The sequence below is a fragment of the Lytechinus variegatus genome, chromosome 7 (assembly GCF_018143015.1).
Source record: "Lytechinus variegatus isolate NC3 chromosome 7, Lvar_3.0, whole genome shotgun sequence".
Taxonomy (NCBI): Eukaryota; Metazoa; Echinodermata; class Echinoidea; order Temnopleuroida; family Toxopneustidae; genus Lytechinus; species Lytechinus variegatus.
The window spans coordinates 1345906-1353038 of NC_054746.1; the positions used below are offsets into that span (position 1 = coordinate 1345906).

General features: G+C 35.8%; 1 long non-coding RNA gene across 1 annotated transcript in view; it reads left to right on the forward strand.

The window, feature by feature from the left end:
• LOC121418163 overlaps window positions 1-4028 on the forward strand; it is a 30966-nt gene extending 26938 nt beyond the window's left edge. Inside the window, exon 2 of the long non-coding RNA XR_005970429.1 lies at window positions 2272-4028. This is a non-coding gene — a long non-coding RNA (uncharacterized LOC121418163). The remainder of the gene's footprint in view (window positions 1-2271) is intronic.
• The last annotated feature ends 3105 nt before the right edge of the window (window positions 4029-7133 follow it).

The window sequence follows — 7133 nt, forward strand, 5'->3', positions numbered from 1 at the left end:
TGCAAGCAGTATTATCAAAAAGTAAATGTAATGTCGGAAAAAAATACAAGTCGTAACCATTCAAAATTATAGTAATTTGACGAGAAATCCCAGAGCAAATATGGGTAAACTGCTTAAGTGTCCGGACATCGAGACCCCCCCCCCCCCATCCTACTCGCACGTTGGTCGGTGGCTCTAAAATGCACCGGTATACTTCCTAACCCTTTCTTACTTTGTTATACGCTATACGACCCAAAGGAGTATTATCAAAAGGGCACGAATGTAACCAGACACCAGTTCTGAAAATGGCAATCTATTTGTCAAATATGAATAAGACGTAATATGATTTAGAAGTGGTCTTTAGATCCAGTCATGTCCGAACGTAAAATCGGCGGCTCTTTTACCAGCATGTTATCGAATTTTTATGATTTCAGCGAATAGGGTTTATTCTTCAATTTCTCTTAATAACACTCTATTTTTTCCCAAATTTTTTTTCTTACATCTCTCCATTATTTATTCAATATTTCTCAACATAAAGATATTTTATATTCAAGAATAAAAATAATTACGGAATGTATTTTTTCCCCCAATATTAAGAAGGAGCTGCGCTGTAAAAGAATTCGCATACCAGTATATTGACATGCAATATAGGTCTTAAATTTATATCTTCCCTAATTTACCGCGAATATAGTTGTGTGAAACATGGTTTATATAATATTGTTATCTAAATGAGTAGGTCAGTACTGTCACAGCTTACGATGTATCACTACCATTTTTATACAAAATATAAAACAAGGGAGTGATAAAACCATTCTCACTGTGAGATTGAATCTATCGTAACGTACTGGACCCAGGTGTGTGAAATGAATAGCATCTAGACCTTTACTTACTTTTAAAATGATCTACCTTTTCATCATGAGAACTTCTGCAGCTGCATCACACATGATGATTAGACCTCTTTGTTAATCCAGTGTATTCTTATTATTGTGATTGTTACGATAGTATTATTTTTATGACTGATTTTTATGTTTACAAAAAACAAGTCCAAATAACAAGATCTGAGACAAATACACAAAATACAAAAATAATCTAACAAATTGATTTATCAGGATAAAGAAATTTTCTATCTAATTTACCTCACAAACAACATGAGAAACGCATGGGAAATTAAAAAAACACAGAACCTTTAACAGATAACAGGACGAAACACAAAGTAATGGAAATGAACAGCAACAAATGAATTTTCTTTCTAAACCATTTACAATATTTTGTTTCCCTAAAGAGGAAAATATTGTGATAGATTAGAAGGAAATGAAGTTACGGGATTTTCAGCCGTCACCATCCTAAATAAATTTTGTTGTTAATCCTCTGGTCAATGCAATACTATTAACTTTTTACATTTTACTACGTGCGGGTATATAGTAGGCCTACTAAATTAATAATACTAATGTTTTTGAAGGAATTTCCTTTGTTACAATTACAGACATTTTAAACACACGTGAAGTCAACCATAATATTCTTCCACTCTCTCTTAAAAATGTTGGGCAACATACTGCCCACACAACAATTGGTTAAAACTTTATCCAATTCGGTGTAGTTTTAAACCAAATATGCGTGATTAGGGTGAAAATTAAACATTATTAATTTGTTGAAAACTACCCAGAGTTTGATAATTTTTTTAATCAATTGTTGTGTGGACAGCCCAACATTTTAACAGTGTGTGGACGGAGTGCCATACTATAGGCATGCTAGAGACCCTAGGATGTTCCCCAGAAATCTATGGAAGGATTCATGAATTATTTATCAAACAGGAAACAATGTGGACAGATACAGTATAACAGGTCGTTTATTACGACCAGTCGATTGTGGTGTCCCACAAGGACGCCTACTCGGTCCTTTATTATTAATCATACACCTAAACACTCTTCAAAATGTAGAGAAACATACTGTCCACGCAACAATTGGTTAAAACATTATCCAATTTGGGGTAGTTTAAAACCATAATAAGTGCTTTTGGTGAAAACTTCACAGTATTCTTTTGAAAACTACCCAGATTTTAATAAATGTTTAACCAATTATTTTGTGGACAGTATGTTGCCCAACATTTTAAGAACGTACATGATGTTTAAAGTCTTTAGAGTTATGTTCTTTCTGTCGTTGATTATTGAACTTTATTAATTGACTAATGTATTCTGTTTTGATTTGTGTGTGTGTGTGTATTTTCTGCATTCTACTTCAGTGAATTATATTTTCTGCATTTTCTCTCTTTCTATCGTTTGATTCATTCTACAGTTCACAATGAACACGCTATCACAATACCTTCTCCTGATATGCTCGCTCTTGGTCCTGATCCAGAGCTATGCTCTCCCAACATACGACAAACAGAACGTTGGCGAACTCCAAGGCGACAACGATATCGATGACCAACAGATAGATTTGTGGGACGCGCTGAAGACGGGCGACAATGATGACGTCTTCTCCCGGTTAACGAGGGGTGGTGAAGCTTTCAGCCGTGATCGACGTCGCGTCTGCGTCAGCGACTGCAGTTTCTGCCATACTTTCTTCCCAACCTACAAGCTTGGCAACTGCTTCCACGGGTGCAGGAAAGGATTCCACGATTCTGGTTGCCGGGAGTTCCGCTATTAATTCAGCTCCTATCTAAGACTGTGTACATTTACGTTCATACTTGAAACACTTGTTAACGTTCCTTTCCGTTCGTCGATATAAACATGTAGTTCCACCCGTGACTTTCTGAGTAGCGACGAATAAAGCTGATATTCCCAAGCTTAAAATTCTGTACGCCAGAGCTCAGTGAACCTCTGTAAAACATGGCCTCGCCTGACCTGAAACGGACCCATATATCTTGTGTGTTTTTGGAATCCAGGAATTGAGAAACAGAGAACCCTCAGATCGTGCAAAAATGGATGAATGTGTAAATAATGTGTTTTACAAAGAACTATATTTTGCTCTTGCCTCTCCTATTGTATGTGTTTTTAGGAGACGGATTACTCTTTCGTCACCACTGTCGCTATATTGGTTTTATCCCTTATAATAATTTTATTGAGTAGAATATTTTCTTAGGTATTCTGTTAAGTGCCACTGTATGTGTATTGATTATCTTACCATTTATAGGATAAAGAATGATTGATTTTGAATTTCATGATGTGCAACGACAAGCCCTTAACAAGGCACTTTATTTGACCCCAAAATGCTATGGGAGGAAAATAATACAAAACATAATTCCACGTAGGATCAGATTTCAGGGTTTTTTCCGTATTTTTGTTTTCTATTTGATATTGTTATTTCATCATATTACTCATTATCATAATCATGCATACTCAATAAAACTTTCAAAAAAGATAGAGATACTATCAATATTAAATATTAGCAAATAGTTTGAGCTCAATTTACAATTCTATTCTATGTACGAGAGTACTGATTATCATCATCACATAACGAAAATATAGAAAATAATGATATTTCCAATCTTTATTTGAAAGGTGCCACAGAGGTCGGGTGATCGTTCATGATTAGAAAAGGGAAGAAGGATAGAGAAGAAAAGTAAAGGGGGTATTAGAAAGGGGGTCTGTGCCGTGTAACTGTAATAATACCCCTGCATTGCACAAACGCTGATTGGAATTTTTAGCCCGTCATTCAAGAACTATGGTTTAAAGTTTGAAACAATTGTTTACAAAAAGTTTCAACAATTTCAAAAATCTTAAAGAATTATTAAAAGTTTAAGCAACACGTTTGAGTGACGAGCTTAAATAACGTGCTAAAACAGTTTACTGTGTATCATTTAACTGAGAAACGAGTTATCTTGTCCTGGAGCCGTCTCTCTTTGAAAAAAAAATTCATTTTACATAGTTAAGGTAGTAAGCATTAAAATGATAAAATGTATGGTATAGGTAATAAATATTAATGAAACAACCAACATTGCTAAAGTCTATAAATTCATGCTTTATATTTGTATATGATGTATAATAAATATTATATGTTAATTTTGTTTATTGAATTCTTCAATACCTAATAAAGGGTTCATATTTTAAGCTCCCACTTTCCAGTTTCTATTTGTCATAGTAATTTTTGTACGGCGGGCCATGCTGTTTGAACTCGCCCCATCAGTGTTATGTTGCCCAAATCTAATGCTGGTAAACTTATCGGTCTCAAAATGATCATAATTTGAACCACTAGCGTACCTACGGGAGGCAGAGGGGGTAGTCTGCCCCCCCCCCCCTCTGACGAGCCACCACCCATGCAAAGGATGTATCCCTGCCCCCCCCCTGCCGAGCTTGAAAACCTCTATCCCCCCCCCCTCTGACGAGCTTGAAGCCCTTTTTATTTCTTGTCAATTTTGTTGCTTGTCAATTTTTTTGGCGGACGGTTTTGCCCACCCTGTGGAAAATCCTAGGTACGCATCTGATTTGAACCAAAAAGAATATTTATTATTATCAAGCAAAATTATACATTTTTCTGAAGGAGAATTCCTTGAGTATTTAAAAATGACATTAACATGAGGTAGGAGTAATTTCTAACACGTTGTTAGTGAACGTGTTGTTTTTTTTTTACAGACATGATAGAGGAAATAAATGTATATTGAAATGATATAAATATATATATATATATATATTAGTATTCAGCTTTCAAATGGCACAGATCTAAAAATGGCACTTCATTAAATCTATAGATATCGTTCATTAAACACAACGGAATATAGAAAAAAAGTTACATAACGACATTTTGTATGATGGTGAGTTCAAAATAAATGGCCAATAGTAATCGTATGCCAACATTTTTCTCGACTGAAGGTACAGGAAAATTCAATTTTTAAATATTTTAAAACAGAGACTAGTGATCAACGAGTTGTTTTGCGTTAAAAAACAGAATCCAGTGAATGTTTGATATTGAGATAATACTAATATCCAGATAGAAACTTTGTGTAAAACTGTAGGCAACCCGACCCCTACCCCCCCCCCACACACACACACACACGATATACACGCCTCCTGTTGTGAAATTAGTGAACATTTTTCACTAATTATGGCCCATTATTTTACGATCTCAGCGGCATAGCCCGTCTTAACCCAATCTCTGCGCATCCATGGCCCTCAGAAGAGGGCTCTACCCCCCCCTAGATTTTTGCTGGGGATGCTGCGTATGTTAAACACCATAGGCAGCACCCCTAGAAATAATTGGTATGCTAAAATGTCGAAATTTGACGAAATTACCTTAATTTTGTCGAAAATCTTTTTTTGTTTTGCTTGTCATTATTTTTGTATCGCCAAACCAGCACCCCCCTATGAAAAAAAAATACCGTTCCTTTTACCGTGTGAGTCAAAAAAAGACAGCTCACCAATCCCATATTCATGGGGGGATTGTATTGATTGCATAATATGGCTGGAAAGAGTATCTTCTCCCAAATAACTTGATACCAAATGTATGTGGTATGACTTCACGCTTGGATAATCAGTAGGTATTCTTTGCTGTGATGTAAACGTTGATTCGCGCCAAAGTAAGGCATGTCTACAGTAAATGAATCCAGATGCCTATTATGATGTCATAATCATACATGAGTAAGTATAGTATAGATATATTTGCAAATCCCTTTTCAATGAATTTGACATTAAAATGTGTCTATTAAGTAATTATAATGTTAATTACTTTATAAATGTATTTAGAAATTGATATTAATGCAACCCGTAGGATTATGACAGCATTGAGTTCTCAATCATTCATACCTTACTTTGACGCAAATCAAAATTTACATCGCTGCAAAGAATACCTCCTGATAATCCAGGCGTTAACACATATGGCATTAATATGGTATCAAATTATTTGGAAGAACAGAGTCTTTCCAGCCATATAGAATGATTATGCAGTCATGACATATTTTTTTCTTAAATTGGGGATTTTTGAGGTGTCAAGTTTTGTTGTTGCTGTTTTTTTCCTCGCACTGTATAGGGCCCGGTCTCCATGCATAGTAACACATTTACCGGTAATTGACGGGGTTTTTTATTGCAAGTATGTGTGTGGAAGCAGGGTGAGTGTGTGTGTGTCAGATTCTTGTAATCCATTGCAACCGTGGACGGAAGTGTGGCAATTCACTGTCTTACCTGGAACGCTTCAGAAAACGGAGACTGTCCCATTTTTTTTACCTTCTCAAACTGCTGCAAATCGAAGATAGATGGCGCTAAAAGGAATTACTATATAATTTTTTTTTACAATTTTCCCAAGTTGCATGTGCATCACTAGCGCATTGAGCCCAAAATTTTGAGGGGGCAGTATGGGGCAAATCTTCTGCCGAGTAGCAAGTGAACGAAGCGAGCAACAAAATTTGACTTGTTCAATACAAAACCAATATTTTTTTTATAGATTTTGACATAAAATCCAGAGAAAAACATAATTTCGCCATTTTCCCTTTTTTCACTCCTTCCCTTTTGTTTCTTGGTCGAGAAATTTTGGGGGCTATGGACCCAAGCCCCCCCCCCCCCGCACACACACACACACACACACACACACGCACACACACCTATCGGGACAACTATTATGTGAATTGTCGTACAAATACACGCACTCCTACGAATGATGAATACGGGAATGTATGTCCTCACTTGCATTTGGTTATGCTCAGTGTGCTTTCGAAGAGGGTGGTTGATGGTTTTTAACGTCCCCGGTTGGGCAGGAACTACACGATTGTGTGAGTACGATGAGTGTAAGAAAGAGAGAGGAGAACTACAAGATACTGTAATATATTATATTCATCAAGAAAGTGTAAGAAAGACCTTTTGAGAAACTAAAGTAAGTTCCAGTGCATGAGTTTATGAAAAAAAAATATTTTGAATTTGGTCATCTCTTTATTAAAAAAAAAGGTTACCAAAATATCATACACGATGTTTTTACTGTTGATTCATAAATTTGCAGGCATTAAGGAAGTACATATCGTGACGAAAGAAATTCGTATGTGAATAAAACTGCATTATCAATAGTGCAGATTGTACGCTTTTGGGGGTCTACAGATTTTCATCAAGTCGGAAACTTGCATTTGGAATTTCCCCCAATACAATATTATGGATATACCATTAATAAAATAGGGCAATATTATAAGGGAGAAATGAAATATTGAAACATACTTCTGGAAAATGAACAATAGTCCA